Genomic DNA, 25,721 nt, shown 5'->3' with positions numbered 1-25,721 from the left:
GTCAATATCATAAAATGCCACCAACATAGTGAGTCAATGAAATACAGGCTTATAATGTCCTAAAACGATCGGCCACTTGTCCAAAACAGAGACATTCAGTCATCAAAAGCCATTTAGATCAATTTCCAAGTCTCCTATAAATGTGTTATCATATTTTCATAATTCAAAAAATAAAAATTAAGAAAGCCATTTAGACAAGGATATTATTCATAGAAAACTACTTTCTAATATTAACACCACAAATATACTGTATAATTGCACATTTAGCGTTTTAGATACTTTAGCTGAAAAGGTTTGAGGTGATTTTCAAGTGAAAGTGTGAAATCAGAACTCAGAATCTCTTTTCTAAAATATCCAAAAAACTTGCAAATTATAGCTTAAAGTTGGGTGGGATCAGCAGCAGCAACTAAAATTCAGAGGGGTTAGAAAAATCACCAAAAATCTGAAAAAGAGACGGCAGAACAAAAACAAAAATATTAAGGTGAGTTTGCTGCCACTCCTAACCCACATGCACATCCTGGAGGTAATGCCAGAAAAACAAAGGGAGTCAACACAACTTCACTACTGCTACTACTGCTACTACTACTAAGTCACTTCAGTCATGTCCGACTCTGTGCGACCCCAGAGACGGCAGCCCACCAGGCTCCGCCGTCCCTGGGATTCTCCAGGCAAGAACACTGGAGTGGGTTGCCATTTCCTTCTCCAATGCATGAAAGTGAAAAGTGAAAGTGAAGTTGCTCAGTCGTGTCCGACTCTTCGCGACCCCATGGACTGCAGCCCACCAGGCTCCTCCATCCATGGGATTTTCCAGGCAAGAGTACTGGAGTGGGTTGCCATTGCCTTCTCCCAACACAACTTCATTAACAGCCCCAAATTTTAGAAGAATATATATAGCAAAAGAATAAGTAGGCAACTCAGAAAAGTCTCAAGAATTGGAGACCCCTCCTAAGACTCTAAGATCACAAGAGAAGTAATTACCAGGGTCTTTGTATTTTTGGTCTCTATTTTCTTCTTTCTAGGCAGGAATCAGAGTAGCAGAACAGGACAGGAAAATGACTGCAAAGAGCCAAAGCTATTTATCCTTAGCAGTTAGACAAAATTTAACCAAACTCAAAAGAGGAGATAAATAAGACAAGATCCTATGAGAGGAGAGGAAGGTATGGAGCCAGGTACAAGGTTTAGTGGAAATCTCCCCAACTATGAAGTTAAACACAGGACCCAAACTTGTAGGTATTCATGCATTTTCCTTTTTCTGACCTGGCATAATATTAGCAATCCAGGTAAACAGAGATAGCTATAATTGAGGATTAAATATAGGCTCATAGCTCAATGCCCCATCAAAAGAACAATCTCAAACCCTATCAAATCTTATCTCCCCTTCCTCACCCTGATAGAAAGAGATACACCTCCACTAAGTGGAGCAAATCCTGCTACTGGTCATTTAACAGGAGAAGCCCAGCCTAATTTAAGTTTGGACATACTCTAACCTGCAACCTGACCTTCAGCCTCACCCTAGTTCTAATTCTATGTGCATGAGTGCATGCTCTTTCTAATTCAGCATTAATTCTCTCACTTGTAAAATAAGAATCATTCGGGGAAACATTAATTCCACCAACTTATTCCATGAAATTGCTTAAGGATTAAATAAAATAATTTACATAAATATGTGAACTCTGCAAAGTCTACAGCATTGGTACAAAAATCTGTTGTCATTATTTTGTATTTGACAAATATGTCTACATCTTTTTTCTAGGCTATGTCCTATCAAGCCACAGTTCAGTGCTAAACTGCCCTCCCACACTGATTTCCCTTCACCTGCTGAAGGTCTGTCAAAATATTTTGAATGCACCCGTAGAATGGACATTCAAGGTGCATTGCTGTTTTCACTGATATCTTTCGGCTTCAGAAACCTTTGTCTTAGGTAAGACTGTATTTTAAAATTGGTTTCTTAATGAGGTTTAACTGGACATTGTGGGCATCATCAGATTTTAATAAAAGTTCACTGCTGACTTTGCAATTGTTTCATTTCCTGTTGAATATATGGAATTTATAATTTGTTCAACTTACCTAGAAACAATATTGCCCTCAGTCATTGGGTAATTCGGTAGATATTTATTGTAACATCTCATACTCTCCCTGTAAACACCTGATATTAGTAGCTATTCATAACTGCAGCTTGGCATGTTCATGAAATTAAACAAAGTAATTAATTTAGTTTCAGGCATAAAACAAGGAAATATGCAGGGCTACTAAGCAACACACACGTGCGAAAACTCAGAATTATTGCAATAACAAAAAATGTGTAGCCCACAGTAATAAAGTGATTTTTAAATTATTTTGTCAAAGAAATACATTTAATTTATCATTAATAGCCTTAAAGATACAATTTTTAATATTTTCTCCCTACATTATCAGGCTACTTTCCAAATATAGTGACTACAATTATTCTGTTAGTAAGATCCCAAACTAAACTACTACACATGAGATGCATTATTTCTTATGTTTGAAAACCCCTTTATTCCACCAAGGTAAAACATCTGACAAGAAAATATCATTCAAAGCAACTTGTTATTGAGAGTAGACATCATAGGAGAAAAATTATGTATATAATCAAAGCTAAGGTGTTAGGAGTGAAAGGGGGAAAAACTTCTCTATTCTCAAAATGTCACCTAGTTTAGGCATCTGACCTGGTATTTTGGTTGATCCATCAACAACAAGACAATGCAACATGCTTCAAAATATAATACTATCTGGGATGCATGGAAAATGAAGCATTTTAGTCAACCTGCATGCAGTCATTATATACACCACACCTGGATTTCCAATTCTCAGATGATTAGAATGTAATGAAAAAAATTATAATACTGTAACCCCCACTTCCCTGGTGGCTTCTCTGGTGGCTCAGTGGTAAAGAATTTGCCTGTAACGCAAGAGACCTGGGTTCAATCTGTGGGTTGGGAAGATGCCCTCAGGGAGGAAATGGAAACTTACTCCGGTGTTCTTGCCTGGAGAATCCCATGGACAGGGGTGCCTGGGGGGCTGCAGTTCATGGGGTTGAAAAGAATCAGATACAACTGAACACATACACACACATAACCCACACTGAAAGTGAAGTGAAAGTCGCTTAGTTGTGTCCAATTCTTTGCAATCCCATAGACTGTAGCCCACCAGGTTCCTCTGTCCATGGAATTCTCCAAACAGGAATACTGGAGTGGGTAGCCGTTCCCTTCTCCAAGGAATCTTCCCAACCCAGGGATCAAACCCAGGTCTCCCACACTGCATGCGGATTCTTTACCCACACTGGATAGAAGCTATTTTTTCACAATTCCAAACTTTACATAGAATCTTGCCATATCATATGATCATGAATTATACTGAAGCTACAGAAGAATCCCAGCTAAAGTATGCATATTGGTAAAAGGTTGGACAGCAGAGCATTGAATATATTTCAAAACTAAAACATGATTAAAATTATACATTAAGAAACAATTCCCCATTGAAAAAAATGAAGAAATTAAAGGCAAATAACTAACAAGATTTATTTATCAGCTATTGAAATGTTATTTGTTAGTAAAGCATTGATTTATGCCTTGCAAGCTTTGTACACTTAATATAAACATTTTGTAATAAAAAGACAGAAAGAAAGAAGAGTGTAAAGGAAAAAAGGAAAGAAAAAAGACAGGGAGGGACGGAGGAACAGAAGGAAAAAATCAGGCAAACTAGGGGTGAAGTACAGGGACCACATTTTTGTAACATAATTTTTTTCTCGTACCTTCAAAAAATCATTTTCCGTCATGTTAAATAAGAGAGAAAAAAAATCTCACCACAACCTACAAGTTTTAATTCAGGAACATCAAAAGGGCTAGTCATTTTAAATGCCATATTTAGTAAAGGGGAAGAAACAGAGAATCTTGCTAAATACAGTTATTGGAAGGGAAAAAAGAAAAAGCCACATGAGGATTAAGGTGGCTATACCTTTAGAAATCTCCCGCTGGTGGTTACCACTTTTCTGTCTCTGTCTTTCTCAACTCCCCCCACCTCATAGAAGGTTAACATTTTCCCCTTTATTTTGCCAAACCTGACCAATTGTTTTGTTTGTTCATTTAAAACTCAGATATCCTTGAGGGCTGGTGATACTGTTTCCACGCTAAAGAACTGAAGAATTACATTGCCACACTGTCATTGGGAACAGCGGCTGAGAGCCAGTCCAAGTCACTACGAGGACGTTGCTCCTTGGCCTTCTGTCTTCACAGCTGTGTTTAGCTTTCTTATCTCATTTCTGCTGAACTGAAGCTGCCACATGGGCAGAAAAGTTTTCTTATATTTTCCTTTGACCCTATCAGTAATGAAGGTTTTTCACAACCCAGAGCTCAAAAATTGTTTACCACCACCATTTCTAAACACACACACACAAACAAGCTTTTAAAATGAACAAAGAAACAAACAGATGCCAATGACAAACACTAGTAGTTTTTCTGGCTTTGTAAAATTATCCTAAAGCTCAAAACCTTGAAATTTTCAGTTTGTTTTTCAGATCAGATCAGTCACTCAGTCGTGTCTGATCTTTCCGACCCCATGAATCGCAGCACGCCAGGCCTCCCTGTCCATCACCAACTCCCGGAGTTCACTGAGACTCACGTCCATTGAGTCAGTGATGCCATCCAGCCATCTCATCCTCTGTCATCCCCTTCTCCTCCTGCCCCCAATCCCTCCCAGCATCAGAGTCTTTTCCAATGAGTCAACTCTTCGCATGAGGTGGCCGAAGTACTGGAGTTTCAGCTTTAGCATCATTCCTTCCAAAGAAATCCCAGGGCTGATCTCCTTGCAGTCCAGGGGACTCTCAAGAGTCTTCTCCAACACCACAGTTCAAAAGCATCAATTCTTCGGCACTCAGCCTTCTTCACAGTCCAACTCTCACATCCATACATGACCACAGGAAAAACCATAGCCTTGACTAGACAGACCTTTGTTGGCAAAGTAATGTCTCTGCTTTTGAATATGCTATCTAGGTTGGTCATAACTTTCCTTCCAAGGAGTAAGCGTCTTTTAATTTCATGGCTGCAGTCACCATCTGCAGTGATTTTGGAGCCCAAAAAAATAAAGTCTGACACTGTTTCCACTGTTTCTCCATCTATTTCCCATGAAGTGATGGGACCAGATACCATGATCTTCGTTTTCTGAATGTTGAGCCTTAAGCCCACTTTTTCACTCTCTTCTTTCACTTTCATCAAGAGGCTTTTGAGTTCCTCTTCACTTTCTGCCATAAGGGTGGTGTCATCTGCATGTCTGAGGTTATTGATATTTCTCCCGGCAATCTTGATTCCAGCTTGTGTTTCTTCCAGTCCAGCGTTTCTCATGATATACTCTGCATATAAGTTTGTTTTTAGTGACAGCCAAAAGCCTCTCTTTTTTTTTTTTTCCTGAGTATGTTGTTGCAGCTATTATTACTGTTTGCTTGGTTTAGTTTGATTTTTACCATTAAGGACTCTTCATTGAGAATGTAAAGCAAAATTCACCAATATGATTTCTTTTCTACTATTGTATTCTGCGTTATTAACCCGACTGGGCTATTTGGTTATGCCATAAGGATATTTTCTGTTTAAATCAAGTATCAAAATACCTGGAAATGTGGTAAAGGACACACTACTAAACCAAAGCAGATTGGGATCTGCCAGTAGGAAGCAAGCCTGCTGAGCTGATGTTCCATTTGCTGAGTGCTACTAACAGATCTTCCTCTCTGAAGTTTCCCAAGTTTCCAAAAGGAAGAGAACCAGAGCTCCCGCTATAACTGAAACTTCCAAACGTCTTCCTCACTTCATGTTTTATCAGTGTCACTTCCAGATTCGGGGATTCAGCTGCCAATACTACATCCAACCACCTCAACAATAATCTAAAGATGACTCCTGAAAATTTAAACTGGCTTTATCTTACAAAGCTGTTCAAAAATCACCAAGAAAATCATTCTTGCTCTGGATTTACAGACAGATAATGGTTTTCAATCAACAAATTTATCAGAGAAAGGAGACTGGATACTGATCATAAGATACCGGCTTACAGGAACCACTGAAATACTGAATTAGCCAAAATCATCTATTTATTCTGCCTCACAAATTAAACTTATCATTTAATGTATTTCTGTCTCCATCCCCCATATTATAAAGTGGTTAGAAAAGCTAGTGTTCTTTACCATGCTACCGAAGACTATAAAAATCATTAGATAATAAGCATAATATCTTTATAAAATGTAACAGTAAATCAGTCAAGCTAAGTAACTTTCTATTTGTATTCATTTCTAAAGATAAGTTTTGACTAATTCTAATTGAAGATATCTCTTCCTCTAGTCTTTTCCTATAGTACATAATATGCATTTTGTTATGATCTTGCTAAGAGTTTTGAATACGTTTATCTCTTTAGAATCTCAATTACAAATCAGATTTACTGCATACTTTTATTTTGTCATATTCTATGTTTTGGCCACAGCTGGGAACTAGGTTGGGGAAAAAAGGGAAATTGAGAGAAGGAAAATAATGGGGATAAGTTTTATAGGATATTAAAGGATGGGTTTATTTCCTTACAGGGAATGTGTATAAATAAATTGACACCATTTCACAGAATTAAAAGTAAAACTTGATTTACTGAAAAAGAATGAGAATAGAGACAACACAGGGTATTATATAACATGTCTGTTGCATGAGTATCTTATTACCCTATATATTGTATTCATAAGATTGCACATACCATGGGATCATCAGAAGCAGTTCCTAAGTGAGGAAGTACCTTCTTTCTCTGATTTAAAATGAGGGCATAAGCTGCAGGCACCCTGTAACATTGTCAAAATATTCTGTGTGACCATTTCTTAGGCTCTCCCTTCCTAAGTGACTAGAGCCAATGTCTGTAATGGAACAGAGCTATCTACCAAGTTCTTAACTGGAAAAGACACAACAATAAGAAAACAATCAGGTTTACTGATAGGAAACCCTGATTCCAGTTTGTATTCCTTCTGTATATTGTCTATTTGAATGGTGGTGTCTCCCCTTAACTGCAAGGAAACAAATAAGGTTCCTGCACAGGTTAAATTTGGCATCGAGCTCCCACTTGGTCCCCTGTGCTTGTTTATTGCTCATCTGCAGCTGTTACTTTCTTTGCTCTGCCTGCTGCTTCCTCCACAACCTGCTGGCTTTCACTGCTCTTGATTTTCCCCTTCAGTGTGTGTGCCCCATTTTCACTGATGAACTTATCCTTACTCTGCTGAGTAACTAAAAACAAATTTTCTTCTTAACATATTTTTGAATAAGATGTTCCAAAAAGAGTCCCTGAGATTTCCTTTCAATCATTACTTTTTAATGAGTAAAAGAAAAACCAAATAAAATGCCAATATGCCTCATGTTGCAAAGTTGATGAGATTTTCTTAAGCAAAATTTAAGGATGCCTTTTTAAAATTTTTATTTATATTTATTTATTTTTGGCTGTGCTGGGTCTTCATTGCTGCACACAGGCTTTCTCTACGTGCATAGAGCGGGGGGTACTCATTGTTGCAGTGTGCAGGCTTCTCATTGCAGTGACTTCTCTTGTTGCAGATTTCTAGCCGCACGGGCTCAGTAGTTGTGGTGTGGGGGCTCTAGAATGCATGGGCTTCAGTAGTTGTAGCTCACACTTAACTTTTTCTCCTTTAGCTCTTCTTTTTTTGCTATGGCTCAGGACTCATAACAAAATACTAAATGATAACTGATTCTCATAATGGTCTCTCTGGAAAAGCAGCAACGAGTGCAGCAAATTGCACTCAGATTGCTCACATTTTACAAACTAAGAAGATTAAGAACAACATCTTTAAAACACTTCATCAGGTCTCAGCATGGGGTGGCAGGCAAAGTCAAGTGGTACCATTCTTTCTAAATATTGAAATTCTCAAATGATCATGTGTTATTTTTCCACTCCAACAAAGATTCTTCCCATCTTCTTTCAAACTCCAATTTGATTATTCTTGAGTTTATTTCTGAAATCTCACTTCCTTATGTATTCATGAATTCATTTATTCATTCCACAGTTACTTGATAGATATGTACTGGGTCCCTGGGGCCAGACTCAGAACTTCAAAGGAAAAAGGGGGGTGGGGGGGGGCACTGAATCTAGACTTGGAAGACAAGAGTTCACTGAGAAGCAGATACCAAGCTGCCTGCCCATCCTCACACCACTCTGTAGATCAGCCTGGCATGCATAATGAGATCAAATATAGGTTTAATACCTTGGGCTATCTAACCATGTAAAGAAACAGAGTCCATAAATGACACAACAGGTAAGCATGTACCCAGAGTACATGCTTTGAACTGAGTTCAAATCTCAGTTTTGCAGTTGTTAGCCATATGACCTCCATGACTCTCCATGACTCTCTTTGTCCATAAAATGAGATGATAATAGTAACTAGTGACTTCATAGTTGATATTGGTATTACTATAACATAGTTGTTATAGAAACCTCATAGTTGTTATCATTTAGTCACTCAGTCATATCTGACTCTTAGTGACTCCACGGACTGTATCCCGCCAGGCTCCTCTGTCCACGAGGATTTTCCAGGCAAGAATACTGGAGTGGGTTGCCATGTCCTCCTCCAGGGGATCTTCCCAACCCAGGGATCAAACCCACATCTCCTGCATTGCAGACGGATTCTTTACCATTGAGCCACCAGGGAAGCCCCAATTGGGAAAGTAGCCGAGTCATAGTCACAGCGCAACATGAGAAGGGATTCCTGGACCCCTGCTGAACACTCAGCTCCACAGCTAAGCCAGAGTCACCTTCCTGTCTCTGAACTGTGATCCAGTCACCAAGCATCTGAGCATGCTCTCTGTCCCATACTGCTCAGGGCCCTGCTGTTGTTGATTTCCCTAAGCCATAACCAAGTGGCAAGATTCCTGTCTTTCTTATTTCCAGGTATATCGTAACATTAAGCCACTGTAATGTATGGAAATTTATTGCAACTTAAATAGACTCCTCTAAATAATAAGGAGTTGTTGTGTATAGAGAAAATTGAAAAGAAAACTTTCAATCCTTCTTGGACAACGGAATCACCTGGACTGATTTTTTTTTTTTTAATGTATGGCCTGGGCCCTATCATCCAGACGCTAACTTAAAAGTCTGGAGCAAAATTTGGTCTTTAATATATTTCTAAAGTTTCATAGGAGAGAGATATTGAAGGATAATGAAAGAATGGCATAAGCCAGGACCAGGAAAAGGGAGAGAACAAAAGTAAGATGGTGATCACATCACTAATCATACCAATGGACATTTTTCCAACCCATTGTAATAGTGTGCAGGATAATCTTTCCAGAACTCATGAAACTCTTTCAAAACCTTTACGGACTCCCTACTTTGCAAAGAATAAAGCCCAAACCTGCCTGAAGGACTCCAAGCACTTCATTCCACACCTTCTATTCCAGTCACACCCACCTTCTGGTCATTTCCTGAACATTCTGTGTCATTATAGTTCCATGCCTTTAATTCATGCTTGTCTCTCAGCCTAAATGAAGTAATCATTGTAAAAGCAATAACGATTTTCAGATCACATTATGCTTTTCTCAAACATTGTTACATCTTCCTCACAGCAGGAATCATGAAAAATAGATGTTTCATCTCAACTTCTGACCCAGAGACTGAGGCTCACAGAGGTTAAGGTGACACGTGCCTCACATGTGAAAGCAAAAGTGAAAGTCGCTCAGTCATGTCCGACTCTTTGCGACCCCAAGGAATTCTCCAGGCCAGAATACTGGAGTGGGTAGCCTTTCCCTTCTCCAGGGGATCTTTCCAACCCAGGTCTCCCGCATTGCAGGCAGATTCTTTACCAGCTGAGCCACAGGGGAAGCCTCACATGTAGGAGAAAGTCAATAAAAATTGACTGAAAACAGGAAACTGACCCAAGCATCTTCACATCAAAGTCCAGGATTTTTTGTTTCATTTTGTTTTAATCGCTTATACCACACTGCTTCCCACCATTGAAATCTTAATTTTTCAGAAAACATATCCAATGACATACCATCAAATCTTCTGTACTATCCCTAACCATAGCACTTATAATGATTAATAATGATAGCCTCCATTTTTGAATATTCAATGTATGCCAGGCATTATAATAAGGGCTGCAGATATATTACAGCATAGTATCAAAGGTGCTGCTTTACCAAGGAGGAGACTGGTGTAGAGAGTTGAAAAAACTTTCTCCAGTTTATCCAGCTAATATGTGGCAGAACCAGGCCATTGATTACAAAATTCATGTGCTCAACCCTTATGCAATCCTCCTTCTCTACGTGGCCATTATTTTGTTTTACTTGCTTTAAGGCTAATTATCAACATGCATGTCTCCTCTGTACTCTCAGAATCATTGGGTTTAGAAACCATCTCAGATTACAACCAACCACCATCACTACATAAACATCCATGGTAATTTGATAAATATCTGGAAAAATTGTTAATGTGAGTCTGCCAAGGATGAGACCAGAATCTTTGAGAACCAGATGCTTAGATCCAATCTAATTTCCTTTGATATTGATTTACCTTAATGTTCATGGTGACTCATCAATTCATCTAGAACAAAACACTTCATGAAATTTTTTTGCTGGTCAAATTTTCTTTCACCCTGCCTACCATGTGATGGTCAAATGAGGCAAGTTATGGGAATTCACCTAGGCAAATATGAAACAGCTGACAAATGTGTGCAGCTCACTCAACATATCACATTCCAACAAGAGTCAAATAAGAGTTTGACCATAACGAAGGCTAAGCACCAAAGAACTGTTGCTTTTGAACCGTGGCGCTCAAGAAGACTCCTTAGTGTCCCTTGGACAGTAAGATCAAACCAGTCAATCCTAAAGGAAATCAACCCTGAATATTCACTGGAAGGACTGATGCTGAAGCTGAAGCTCCAATACTTTGGCCACCAGATGAAAAGATCTGACTCATTAGAAAAGACCCTGATGTTGGGAAAGACTGAGGGCAGGAGGAGAAGGGGATGGCAGAGGATGAGATGGTTGGATGGCATCACCAACTCAATGGAAATGAGTCTGAGCAAACTCCAGGAGATAGTAAGGTACAGGGAAGCCTGGTATGCTACAGTCCATGGGGTCACAAAGAGTCAGACACAACTTAGTGACTGAACAACAGCAACATCTGTTCCAAGACCCTCTTCCCCATGAAATGTAGGTACTCTCTTTCTTAATACTGTATATGTTTTCTGAACCTGTGAGGTCCCCTGACCACCTGATGCCTAATATAATCGGGGTAAATTTATATGAAAGGTGAATGAATCCAGAAATCCTAGTTTTCCAGACTACCATGCAGTGTGCATCATATTCTCATCCCTCAGGTACACACTTCTGCCATGCTTCTGATGAAGTCACACCTGTTTCTGCATTCTTTGTTCTTCAGGTTTTCATCGCCATGTGACTCACTGACATTTTACCCATCTTATTTACGTTATTTTGACCTGGATCCCTTCATGATTTTCACCACTCCCAAACCTGTCTGCCTTACAGGTGGTTCTCATTGCAACCTGTTTAAGAACATCAACAGGGGTTTAGCAACAGGGACTCGGTTCTCCCAAACAGCTTGTGACAGTCCATGCACAGATTTTTATCTCTTTACATAAAACCCCATCAGTGTTGCAAGCTCAGACGCAGAACTTTAAAACCATATGTTTCTGATATTTGAGGTTTATCCCCCTTAGGCTTTGTGAGTGGCAGGGTGATGTGACATCCTTCTTGTTCTTTCACTGACAAAGGGTTTATTCACATAAACTAAAGTCATTTGACAATGACTCTTCATGATGTCTTATCTTCAAGTTATTGTTATCAATGCTGTCAAATTTGTTAAGATTGAAATGCATGCTCACATAAGAGGAATACTCAGTGAATCACTTCTATCCCAGAATATTCAATTTTTTATATATGTCCATTTTTTTAACTTTCAACTTTTTATTTTGTATTGGTGTATAGCCATTAACAATGTTGTGGTAGTTTCAGGTGAACAGTGAAGGAACTCAGCCATACATACAAATGTATCCATTCTCCCCCAGACTCCCTTCCTAGCCAGGTTGGTACATAATAAATAATAGGTTTCAGCTTCCACTGTTAGAAAGCTTCCAAAGTTAGAAAGACTGTTTAAAATGTCTCCCCTCTGCACTGTTTTCACAGATGATGAAAATAAGAATGAATCCAGTTTTTTTTTTAATCCAATGTGCTACCAATAGGGTGTTTCAGTTATACAGAGCCAAGTCTGGTTTTCTGGACTGCCTCACTCTAAATACTTTGTATTATGTTTACCAGGATCATATCAGTTTCCATTATTAGCTTCTCTTGTAACTAATTATCTAAACTGTTCTGTGCACATGCTAAACGCCAGGACCTCTCTGTTAAGCAGGTTCCACATAGAATCTCATTTGTAGGAGATGGATACTATTACTGAACTCATTTTACAGGAGACAAAATTAAACCTAAAGAGGTTTAGGAAATTTTTCAGGGCACCCATCTGGTGACTGTGGAGCTGGGATTTGAACCGAGATGTGTCTGCCTCCAAGCCCAAGCTTTTAATCACATCAACTACTTACAAAGATGATGACTCAGTCTAGCAGATGAGCATTCTGTCCCGGTCAGGATTCAGAGGCTTTTCTGAACCTCTGAAAACTAGTTTTCTGTTGTGCATACTCCATGTAATAGTCACACCAACTACACTGGCCAGTGCCATGTCAGACCTTCACTCCTCAGACCTTCCAGTGAAATTTGAAAGAATGTGAGATCAGGGATGTCTTCCTCCATGAAAACTGCAGCAAAAGGGACTTTCCAGAACCTGTTCTGTAGCCATCAGTTCAGTCTCTCTGCTGCCTTCCTTCAAATTATTGTAGCCAGTATCCTGTGGGCTATGCAGTAAAAACTGCCCAGGTTTTAGTACTCTTAAAAATAAATTTCCATGTCAATTTTTACCCCCTCTTTCCCCTACCCAACATAAAAATCCTGCCCAATTCCTAATTCTCCTGGCCAGAGGAATAGGGAATTGCATAACAATTTGCAATATATCTTTCCAAGTACCCTTTCAGGGGTCTCTGACATTATGTGGAGTGACTATGTAAGAGCAAAGTCAAATCTCTGGAACAGTTCTCTGCTACACAGTGACAGGTAATTTAAGATTTTAAAAAACTTTTACCCTAGATAATACTTGAAAATCCAGCCTCATATAAAGAGTCGCTTTTTCCCCTTTAAATCTGTTCCAGGGTCTCAATTCCTTGTTTCCCAGCCCACATATGCTATCATATATAACGTCTGTGGAAACATTTGATTTAAAGACCGAGTCAGCAATGGAATTGGGCTCTTTGCAAGTTACCTTGGTTTAACTACTGAAAACCTATGTAATTGCCTCAGAGACTTGAGGCACTGGAACTTTAATTCACTTGTGCTCTCACATGGAAGAACGTAACTGCCCACTCTAGGCTTCTGCCCCTCCTAAGTACCTTCAGAAAGGAATGACAACCCAAGCAAACTGCCTGTTTGTGGGCATGAGGGGCAGCTCCAGTTAAAGCTTAGCGACAGAATAACATTCTGGACATTACCAATCTGTAGGACTGGTGATTTGCCACAGCTGTCTTGGGAATCATACATCCTAAGACAGTCATGAATTTTAAAAAGTACCCATTGACTTCTGACCTGTTGATTTTGAGAAGGTGAGTAAGCAAACAGTAGAGATGATGACTCAAAGTTAAGCATATTTCAGAGAAAACCTAGAGGAGAGGTCAGAGCACTGGTACTAGAAAGCAGAGCAATGGCTTCTCCAGAAGGAACTTTCAGTTTTCCAGTGGGACAAATAGACTTCCCCAATCTCCCATGAAACCACGCGAATTACATGCTTGATATTTGTGTGCACATTTGCTTGAATTTAAAGGGCACTTTTCCATCAAAGTCCAAAGCATTTTCTTGTTTCAAGATACACTGAGGCACTAAAAGAATTATGTGTAGAATATCAGTAGAAATAATTTACTGGACTCTCCCCTTTCTCAATCAATTACACTTTGTATATACATGTATAAATGTGTGCATAAGATGTTAACATTGTTCAAGGCCATGTGGTAATGAGCTTTTTAATGTTTTCATAGGTATGCATGTATGTTTCCTGTCTAGACAGTTAAGTGAGTTATCTCTGTCAGTTCATCAGCAAGAAACAATATAGAGCATATTTCCTTTTCCTATTATTTGCATTGAAAACTAAAAGTCATTGTATAGAAAAAAAAAAGAAATACCAGTCACTCCTGAACTTTTCACATTAAACTCCACTTTTTCTTTTAACAATTAAAACCCCATGAATTAATGAGAGTCCTCCACAGAGACAGAACCAACAGGATATACATATATAGAAAGGAGAATTGGGTTTACTATAACAAATTGGCTCAAGTGATTATGGAGGCTGAGAAGATCCAGGGTCTGCATTTGAAAATTGAATAGCCAGAATAGCCAGTGGTATTATTTCAGTCTCAGTTCAAAGGCCTGAAAACCAAGAGTGGTGACAGTATAAGAATCGATGTTTCAGCTTGAGTCTGAAGTCAGGAAAAGACCAAAGTCCCATATCAAGCAGTGAGGCAGGAGGAGTTCTCTCTTACTTAAGGGAGGGTCAGACTTCTTGTTCAAGTCATGCCTTCAACTGATTAGATGAGACCCATCCACATTAGGGAGAGCATTCTGCTTTATTCAGTCTACACATTCAAATATTAATCTCATCCAAAAACAACCTTACACACCCAGAATAATAATTGAAAATCTGGGCACCGCATGGCCCCATCAAGTTTACACTTAAAATTAACTGTCACATCTCATTCTATAACTTTTCAAGTTCTCTATTTGGATCCGACCTGATTTTATTCTATTTGAAATCTTTCAGAGGTTTACTAAGATAGTTGAAGATATTTGCTAAGTTTAATAGCAATATTTATGAAATATTTAGGATGTAAAAGTGCTTTGAGAGTTAATATACCATGAGGGAGGCAAAATACATTATATCCCAAGCCATTAATTTATCTTTCTCTATACTGTGTGTGATGGAATTCCAGTTGAGCTATTTCAAATCCTAAAATACGATGCTGTGAATGTGCTGCACTCAATATACCATAAAATTTGGAAACCTCAGAAGTGGCCACAGGACTGGAAAAGGTCTGTTTTCATTCCAATCCCAAAGAAAGGCAATGCCAAAAAATGTTCAAACTATTGCACAATTGCACTCATCTCACACACTAGCAAAGTAATGCCCAAAATTCTCCAAGCCAGGCTTCAACAGTATGTGAACCATTTTCAAGCTGTATTTAGAAAAGGCTAGAGATCAAATTGCCAATATCTGTTGGATCATCAAAAAAACAAGAGATTTCCAGAAAAACATCTACTTTTGCTTTATTGATTACGCCAAAGCCTTGACTGTGTGAATGACAACAAACTGTAGAAAATTCTTAAAGATGGAAACACCAGACCACCTGACCTGCCTCCTGATAATTCTGTATGCAGGTCAAGAAGCAACAGTTAGAACTGGATATGGAACAACAGACTGGTTCCAAATTGGGAAAGGGGTATGTCAAGGCTGTATATTGTCACCCTACTTAGTTAACTTATATGCAGAGTATATCATGTGAAATGCAGGCTGGATGAAGCACAAGCTAGAATCAAGATTGCCAGGAGACTTATCAATAACCTCAGATATGCAGATGACACTACCCTTATATAAGGCAGAAGGTGAAGAAGAACTAAAGAGCCTCTTGATGAAACTGAAAGAGGAGAGTGAAAAAGGTGGCTTAACCTCAACATTCAGAAAACCAAAATCATAGCATCTGGTCCTATCACTTCATGACAAATAGATAAGGGGAAACAATGGAAACAGTGAGAAACTTTATTTTGGGGGGCTCCAAAATCACTGCAGATGGTGATGGCAGCCAGGAAATTAAAAGATGCTTGCTCCTTGGAAGAAAAGTTATGACCAACCTAGACAGCATATTAAAAAGCAGAGACACTATTTTGCCAACAAGGGTCTGTCTAGTCAAAGCTATGGCTTTTCCAGTAATCATGTATGGATGCAAGTGTTGGACTATAAAGAAAGCTAAGTGCCGAAGAATTGATGCTTTTGAACTGTGGTGTTGGAGAAGACTCTTGAGAGTCCCTTGGACAGCAAGAAGATCCAACCAGTCCATCTGAAAGGAAGTCAATCCTGAATATTCATTGGACTGACTGATGCTGAAGCTGAAACTCCAATACTTTGGCCACTTGATGTGAAGAACTGACTCACCGGAAAAGACCCTGATGCTGGGCAAGATTGAAGGCGGGAGGAGAAAAGGATGAGATGATCGGATGGCATCACTGACTCTACAGACATGAGTTTGAGTAAGCTCTGGGAGTTGGTGATGGACAGGGAAGCCTGATGTGCTGCAGTCCAAACAGCTGGAAACAACTGATTGACTGAACTGAACTGAACTAATGGTGTGTGTGTGTGTTAGTCACTCAGTCATGTCTGACTCTTTGTGACCCGATGGGCTGTAGACTGCCAGGCTCCTCTGTCCATGAAATTCTCTAGGCAAGAATACTGGAGTGGGTTGCCATTCCCTTCTCCCGGGGATCTTCCCAACCCAGGGATCAAACCCAGGTCTACTGCACTGCAGGCAGATTCTTTACTGTCTGAGCCACCGGGGAAGCTCCTCTACAGTAGATACATATAAAACAAAATAGGAATGATCTTCCTGCTGAATATATCTTAATGTTAACAAAGGAAGATTTCAATAAAATATGATATGTTATTCTGTGTAGTGTGGTCAGGTCAATAGGTCTGAGATTTTCTGCATCAGGAAGGTGGTTCCTTCCAACTTACCCACAAACACTTTGACCTCAGAAGTTTGGTGGTGGAAAACAAAACTATACAGTCTCTAAATCTATCATGAAAGTCAAAGTGTTAGTTGCTCAGTCATGTCAACTCTTTGAGACGCCATGGACTGTAGCTTACCAGGTTCCTCTGTCCGTGCAATTCTCCAGGCAAGAATACTGCAGTGGTTGCCTTTCCCTTCTCCAGTGGATTTTTCTGACCCAGGGATTGAACCCCCATATCCTGTGTCTCCTGCACTGCAGGCAGATTCTTTACCTGCTGAGCCACCAGGGAAGCCCAAAACTATCATGGACCCTCTTAAACGAAATTCCAAAATAGCAAAATGAATATTCACAAGTTTCCTCACTTAGCAAGCAGACAAGCAAATGTTTCAGAGTTCCAGTTTTCCATAAATACAGAAATCTTGTAATTATCTCAAGAACCATAAGTTATTTATTTAGTTTCATGCCTTAATGAAGGAAGACTCACTGTTTATCATATTATGATGAGAGGGTGGGGTGATAAAGGTAGGCGGGGAGGAGAAAAGCATGCTTCTATTCTTAATGAATCTTGCCTTATGTTTCTTCAATTTTTTTTTATCAGCAATTTTATGCTCTGCAGGTAGTAAACAAAAATGGTGACAGCCAAACATGCATTTTGCATCATAACAAACCCATTGGATCTGCAAACAGTTGTATAAGGTGCTCCTTTTCCATCAGGAAAAACAATAGCATTTATTAGCAGTATTTCACTCCACTCCCATGATTTGTGTATTCTTTACTCTCAAAGTGTCAGCTGTCAGATGAAACGATGGAGACTGACAGTTCAGAATTTTAAAAGTTCAGCTCCTTTCAAATGTGCTAAATGAACAAGAACTGCCTAATTTGGGCTGAAGAAAAAGCAACAAAAATCCCCTGTAAGCATGCAAGGTTTTATTCTACTTTTGCATGCTTAGTATGCACAGAGAATGTTAAATACTTTTCAGCTGGATACACTGTTAATTCTATGAGTGAGAAAGATTTCATTAGGTGAGCTTCAGGCAAGAGTGAACTACAAATGGAATTCCCTTTTATTTTCTGAAATTCACAGTATATGACCCATGTCCAATGACAAATGGTCTATAAACTCTCTTGCTGTATTTAATTGCATAAACTTCCATTATATTCTACTATTAACATGGGAACACTTTGACACAAGATGTCAGAAGGGGGAGAAAATTGAGTAAAAGAAAAAAATAAAACTTTCACTCTTAACAAAACCAACATAGTCTTAGTATCCCTCAGAATCACACTCAACATGTAAGTTCCAAGCACACAATTTTAAATATTTTTTCAACCAATTAGTTACTTTTAATTTTGGTAGCACAAAAATCTATTAATCACTATTTAATTATCTGGAGCTCTTGCCTGCCTAATTAGTGCTTTCCGTATTGCATCTTCAACTAAACTGGGGACCCTATCAACTCATTTATCTGATACGTATTTGGTGCACTGGTGAGTTAATTAATGGGAAAAAAAACTCATTTAAATGGTTCATTCAAAAAAAAAAAAGCTTATTAAACACTTTGAACATTAAATAAGCCAGCCGATTTTATTGGGTTTTCATTGCCCTAAAAAGCATTATATAAATGTAAAATCCCATGTGACATTTCTGGGTAAATATACATAGTAGAAGGAATCAGAAGCAGCAGTCATCAGCTGAGTAACAGTCTTTCAAGTACACCGCCTGAGGCAGCCAGCTTTCGAAATCTTTTACACAAAAATGGGGACAATGATTAAACATAAGGTTTTATTTGAAATTTTCTGGTATTGGGAACGCTAAGCATGATTGTAAATGAAATTATGTTGTTATATTCCAGGTAATGTACTGTAAAATGGTCTACACTGTAACTATGCTTAGAATACTGAAGAAAACAAAGACAGGGTAATTTCTCCATCCCTCCAACCGCATCTCCACTTGGCTTTTCCTTGCCAAGGTCTGTGAGCTTGTCCTCTAGCATTCTAGCCCATACAACACCCCCAGAGGGCCTTCCTCTGGCACCCCAGTCTAGTTTAGAGGCCTCCCTGATGTTCTCAAAGGACCTGGGCATAAAACTTCGTCTTGCACTTACGTGAGGGAGCAGTGGAATACAGTGGTACACAACATGGTGTTGGCCTGAGAAAGATCTAGAGTCAGCCACCAACGAGGTTGTTAGGATCCAAATGAAACAAAGGAAAAGCATCTGGTGCAGTGCCTGATACTATAAATGTATCATAATAAATAGATAGTTTTTTAAAATTATACTGTACTATACTTGTTTCTCCGGGTATTTCTCTTCTTAGATCCTGAGCTCATTGTGTAAAGAGACACGTGGTCCATCCTTGTATCTCCAAAGTCTGACACAGTGTCTGAGAGACAGCAAGTACTGCAAAAAGAGTAAGTTAGTCACTCAGTTGTGTCTGATTCTTTGCTACCCCATAGACTGTAGCCCACCAGACTCCTCTGTCTATGGAATTCTCCAGGCAAGAATACTGGGATGGGTAGCCATTCCCTTCTCCAAGGTGTCTTCCCAACCCAGGCATTGAACCCGGGTCTTCTGCATTGCAGGCAGATTCTTTACCATCTGAGCAACCAGGGAAGCCTCAAGCATTGTATATGCTTGTGTGATAGATGAACAGAGCAACAAATCTGCTGTAAAGGAATCTAAGGGGTCTCAGAGTAAAATAAGCAAACAGAAGTCAAATTGCCCCTCCTTCTTACAGAGGACGACGGTAGGAATTCTAATGCACAAATCCATACTTGCTAACTGTTTACAACATAGTTCATGTTTTTAAAAAGTATTATCTGCCTACCTATTATTAACACCTACATAGTTTTCTCTGAATCTTCAATAAATTGTCAAATAGACACAGGTATCTGATTCCTCTTCTGACTGTTTATTCTGTGAGTCTCAACAGTTAGAAAATTGTCCAAGGAAATCAAAAGCTGTCATAACATGAAAATCATTAGCAGTGAACTGACCGTTTTTAAGATCAGTTGTGAGTTAAACTCTCATTGCATTTAGCATGCCACCTATTTTAATCAATAGAATCACTATATTGATCAGGTATACTGCTACTGCTGCTGCTAAGTCGCTTCAGTCGTGTCCAACTCTGTGCGACCCCATAGACAGCAGCCCACCAGGCTCCCCTGTCCCTGGGATTCTCCAGGCAAGAATACAGGAGTGGGTTGCCATTTTCTTCTCCAATGCATGAAAGTGAAGAGTGAAAGTGAAGTTGCTCAGTCCTGTCCGACTCTTCGCAACCCCATGGACTGCAGCCTACCAGGCTCCTCCATCCATGGGATTTTCCAGGCAAGAGTACTGGAGTAGGGTGCCATCGCCTTCTCCATTCAGGTATAATGCTGCTGCAAAAATGATGTCTACAACTTCCTATGCAAATAGAATAAAAATTTTAAACTGAAAAATCTTTAAAAAATTCAGGATTTCATAGTTTATTAAAGTGATCTTGGAGACAGCTCACATCACAGGCAAAGATGTGGATCTATCAAGATCAAACAAATGAAAAAAGGAAAATAAAGTAGATGTGATTAAAAAATAAACAAGTTGAAAACCAAATGATTTAGGAAAACCCATCTGAAAATTAATAAAGCCATAGAATATTTTTGTAAAATTGATTATTTTCATAAGAAAAGATTACTCAAAAATCTAAGATTTGGTTACTTCTTCATTTGTTCAAAGGATTACAGGATAGTTTCTATATAACCTAAATTTTGTTCTTAAAATATCTTCATTATTTTTAATTTTACATATCTAGATAAAGTCCAAACTAAGCTTTTCCTTTTCTATCATGGTCTATAAAATGTTCATCTCAATTTTAAGTAAATTCACAATAAGTTGTCTTTTCTGGTACCATCTAGATGCTGGTTTGAGAGACAGAATTGTTCTTAGATGTTGCAACCACCAGTACTCTTGCTTCTTCATCCCACCATCTTCTGATAACTTCCAGGGGAGCCTATGATGCAAATGTGGGGCATTCTCCAATTCAAGTTCATGGACAATGCACTTTTTAAAGGGAAAAGCAAGTGGAGTTCTGCAGAGAGATCCTAATGAGGCAACTCTCAATAAAAGTCCTATTTCATGGGGTAGTCCCCATTTTGGGGAACCTCTTCCTTCCAGAGAAATACAGTGATAGAAAGACCCTAACTCTACAGCACTAGGAAATAGGTATTTAACCCATAGGGGCCTTATAACCAAATCACATTCAGTGCCAGACACTGCAATGCTCCAAATAGTCAGTGATGACCATGTGTTACTGAATATACCATGTACAATATTCCAGAATGTTTTTAATTCTCTCTCACCTTGTTTTGTTTTGCTTTTTCTTTCCTGGTACAACCATTGGTTGAGTAAGAAAAAGAAAGAATCTATAATATAACACTTATCTAATTTCTGATGTTGAAATCACTAAAAGGAGAATACATAATACTAAACTATTTGTACTTTTTATATAATACTTCTAGAAAAATATTATAGTTCAATATTCTTTGAAACTATTCTATGCTCTGTGAATACCATTTTGCCCCAGGATATTTACTTGTTATTATTGATGATTACATATTATATATCCTGTGTTCCTCAAATATGACAAAGTAAGTATTTTTGTTTCCATTTTAGCAATATCTTTGAAGAAAAATTCAAATATATTCAAAGATAATTTTTTTTTCTTGATCTCTCTGTCAAGTCAATTCAACTCTAATTCAGGCAAATTCCTGACAAATATCAGAGTTCTATTTACCGATTATCACTTCTTCCCTTTGGGATCATAAGGTTTTAAGGGAAAAAAATATAAAAGATTTATTGCTAATAGGATTCTACAAATGTTATCTTTGTTCAGAGAAAAAGTAATATATGATCCTGGCTTTGTATAACATCTTTAATGTTCCTTTTTTGAATATGTATAACTCATTTAGGGAACAACAATAGATAGTAACTCATCATTCTTGCTACCTGCCTTAGAATATCTGTATTTTATCTGTTTGAAAATAATATAAACTTGTGACTTAATTGATGTCATAAGTTCGATTCATCACCACATTCATTGTAAATAAAGAGGCTCTGAATAATGAACAAAATGCTTATTGTTTACCAGAAGAAAGGTCGTAACATGTTATATTTACATCTATGTCATGTCTTATTATTAAATCTGTATAAACCATCTTCCTTCATTATTTCTGAATGGGAGACTGATGATAAGTGCTATTTTCAAGATTTTTTTTTATCCTTTTTATTTGTCTAGCTAATTTGTGTGCTGACACATTTCAAAGCTGAGTCTATGTTTTGCTTGTTAAGTTTTTAGGGATTTGTAGCTCCTGAAAACCAAGAATGAGTTCCTAAATTTAACACTTGATGGGTCAACAGTTTCAGGGGAGAGAGGTCAGATGCCCAGTGGAGGAAGAAGAAATGTATCTGCGTGATCCTGGTTTGCTTTGTATAATTGACACTGGACTTGGAATTGGGAATGATTTGCTGTTTATGTTAAACAGCAGGGAGGCTTATGGCTTATTATTTTTACTCCTGATACAACCGAAGGAATGGGTGAATAATGAGAGGAGCAAAGATAATCATAATGATACTAGGCAATGAATCGTGTGTGCCTGGGTGATAGGGCAAGTTTTATCAGACTGTGATGGTCAGCAAGCTAACACAAACTATAGACATGCAGATTAGTCAAATCATTATTACATCTGCAAATAGCTAGTGGCTTGTTTTCCCTCTCCCACTTGATAATTTTGATGATTTTGACTCTGAGCCCTACCTTACATTCAAGGAAATTTCAATTAAATGTATCACATTATGAATAGGGAAAAGAAAATGTATCCAGTAACACCGAACAGTCACACAATTAAAGGACCAACCTTAACATTGGTTTTTTATTCCTAGAACACTCTAGAAATTGATTCCTTACCCAGTACAAGTCCATCCCATTTTCACCCCTTCTCTGTCCCTCCCCACCCATTTCAGTGAACTTAGCCCAAAATCTCTCATTTGCTGGGCTCTGTCCCTTGTTTAAATTAAAGAAAATACAGGATCAGTCCTTTTTTGCTTGCTGTAAAGTCTCTTCAGAATCTAATTCAATGAGATTGTATTTGTTAAAATGAATGCAGATTGTTCAATGCAGCAGATTTAAGAAATGCTGAAAAGAGTTCAGGGGCTCGCAGGGTAGAGGCTAGCTCCGTGGTGGGGTGGGGGTGAAGTTTTACACATCACCCCATGTTTGTTAAGGTCTAAAAGCACTGAAAAGGATTTGTTCTGTTTGTGTGAAGGGCCTCCGTGCTCTGCCTCGCTAAGATGTTATGCCAAGCTTTTCAGCACTTTTACTTTCTCTTGATCTTGGGCCTGACATGACCAAAACCCAGAGCTCAAGCTCTCCAGGACTGACCCCTATTGTCACTCCAGTCTGTCATCTAAGAGTCTGCTACCCAAACAATTGGTTTCCTGCAATTAATATGTTGTTTATTTTAAAACATGAATTTGAAAATAGTTTCAGCATATCTTATTTCAAGGAATCATTTTGTTTACTAAATGTTTTTACTTATCAAATTAACTGTTACTAAAAGATCTGAGATCTCCCAGGAGAATGAAGATCTTTAATCACATAATATAAACCAAACAAGGGCTTCCCAGGTGACTCAGTGGTAAAGACCCGTCTTCCAACGCAGGAGATGCAGGAGGCATAGGTCTGATCCCTGGGCCAGAAAGATCCTCTGGAGAAGGGCATGGAACCCACTCCAGTATTCTTGCTTAGAAAGTCCCATGAACAGAGGAACCTGGCAGGCTACAGTTTGTGGACACAAAGAGCTGGACACAACATAGCAAATAAGCACACACACAGATGAACCAAAGAATCAATTATTAGAGTCATTGATAATATTGACTAGCCCTAGAAAGAGTTCCAAATCATATGTTGCATAATCCAGTTATAAGTTGCCAGTCAGAAACCTGGCTTCTATTCCCTGACTCTACCACTGCTCTGTGTCCTATGATTGGAATTTCCATACAACTGCATTCATTTCACTATTTACTATGATGTGGAGACCAAAGGGCTTAGACATATTTCATCAACCTAGGAAGAATACATCACTGAGAAAATATGTAGATACATGTATGTGTGTGCCTGTGTGTTTATACTAAACAGACTAGACATGATGGGCTATAATCAAAAATTAGTTTTCTCCTTTTCTACTACTATTTTAAGAAATACTCTGTTAGATCTTTCTGCTTTCTTGGAAAATATCTCGGGCAGTCCCCTTGTGGCTTTTGTGGTCACTTTTAGGTTTCTGAACAGTATTATTTTCAGGTGTGAAAATATCCAATCCAATTTAACTCAAAACTTGAATCGTTTCAAAGCTTTCTCCTCTCCCTAGCCCATGCGAGACTTGCAACTTGAATACAAGAAGTGGGAAAATGAGGGTAGGAAGCAGTCTGAGGAGGGGAATAAGTGGAAAGGACAAAGATTTTCTTGATCAGTGCTTATATAATGTGGTCCTTTCTCTACACACCATTTCATGGACTGCTTTTGGGACCTTGGATATCCCCAGACAGGGATGTAAGTACTGCCCCACCGCTATACAGGCAATACATCCTTGGGCTAACTGCTTCTGATTCTGCCTCAGTTTTTAATTTGATTCTAATTCCTATGACTCCTGCCCCAATGTCTTAGTCATTCACGCTGCTGAAACAAAGCATCTTCAAATGCATGGCTTATAAATGACAGAACTTTATTTTTCACAGTCTTGGAAGCTAAGAAGTCCAAGACCAGGGTACCAGCACGATTGGGTGAGGGCCTCTTCTGGATTGCAGATTTCTACATTTTAACCTTTCACAACACAAACAGCAAGGGAACTCTCCTGACCTCTCTTATAAGGCACTAATCTCATTCATGAGGGCTCTACCCTCAGGACCAATCAGCTCCCAAAGGCCCTCCTAATACTCTACATCAGGGATTATAATAGGATTTCAACATATGAATTTTGCAGGATGGGGAATACAGACATTCAGACCATAACTCACTACAAAGCAACACTCATGTGCAGGGGACTTTCTCAATGGCTCTAGCCATCAATAGTGACCCTGAGGAAAACTCAATCTCAGTGCCCCTCAAACTCTCCAAGTAAAAGCCAGTCCTAACACAGATCTCTCTCCAAGATCTTTTCCAACTCAATGTCATCGGCTCTGGACCTGGAAGTTTCAGAAGCTGGGGAATGATACAACAGACATCTCCAATGTCTGTTGTATCATTCTTTTGAAGCTATTTCACATGGCTAGGGGAAACTGGGAACAACACAAACTTTTTTTTTAACTACAAAATGACAACTGATTAAAAAATAGGCAACAAATCTCAATAGACAGTTTTTCAAAGAAGATATATAAATGACTCATAAGCACATGAAAAAATATTCAACATCACTAGCTATCTTGGAAATATATATCAAAACTGAAATGAAATATGACTTCATACTTACTAGGATGTTTATCAATAGAGCAATTAATAACAAGTGTTGGCAAGAATATGGAAGAACTAGAATTCTCATATACTCCTAGTGGCAGTGTAAAATGGTTCAGCCATCTTGGAAAACAGTCTAAAAAAGGTTAAATATAGAGTTATTAATACCATACTAATCAGTAATTCTGCTTTGAGTTATACAACCAAGAGAAAATAAAAATATATGTGCATGTAAACATTTGTATTCAAATATTTATAGCAGCACTATTCATAATAGCCAAAAGTAAAATCAACACAAAAGTCCATCAGTTAATGAACAGATAAATAAAATACAGTATATTTATACACTGGAATATTATTAGACAATAAAAAGAGGTACTG

At 38.5% G+C, this 25,721-nt stretch overlaps 1 long non-coding RNA gene across 5 annotated transcripts in view; it reads right to left on the bottom strand.

The window, feature by feature from the left end:
* Window positions 1-25,721, bottom strand: part of LOC112587869 — a 224,504-nt gene that overhangs the window by 163,445 nt on the left and 35,338 nt on the right. The window contains exons 3-4 of one of the 5 annotated variants that reach the window (XR_006542895.1): window positions 25,360-25,476; window positions 18,416-19,261 (exon numbers count right to left, since the gene is read on the bottom strand). The exons of 3 other annotated variants lie outside the window; for them this stretch is intronic. This is a non-coding gene — a long non-coding RNA (uncharacterized LOC112587869). Of the gene's footprint in view, window positions 1-18,415; window positions 19,262-25,359; window positions 25,477-25,721 lie in introns of those variants that run through there. One more of the 5 variants, XR_003112393.2, reaches the window with a different exon arrangement.

The sequence above is a fragment of the Bubalus bubalis genome, chromosome 11, assembly GCF_019923935.1.
Source record: "Bubalus bubalis isolate 160015118507 breed Murrah chromosome 11, NDDB_SH_1, whole genome shotgun sequence".
Lineage (NCBI taxonomy): Eukaryota > Metazoa > Chordata > Mammalia > Artiodactyla > Bovidae > Bubalus > Bubalus bubalis.
The sequence above is the reverse complement of the archived record's forward strand: the minus strand, read 5'-3'. Positions and strand labels throughout refer to the sequence as shown.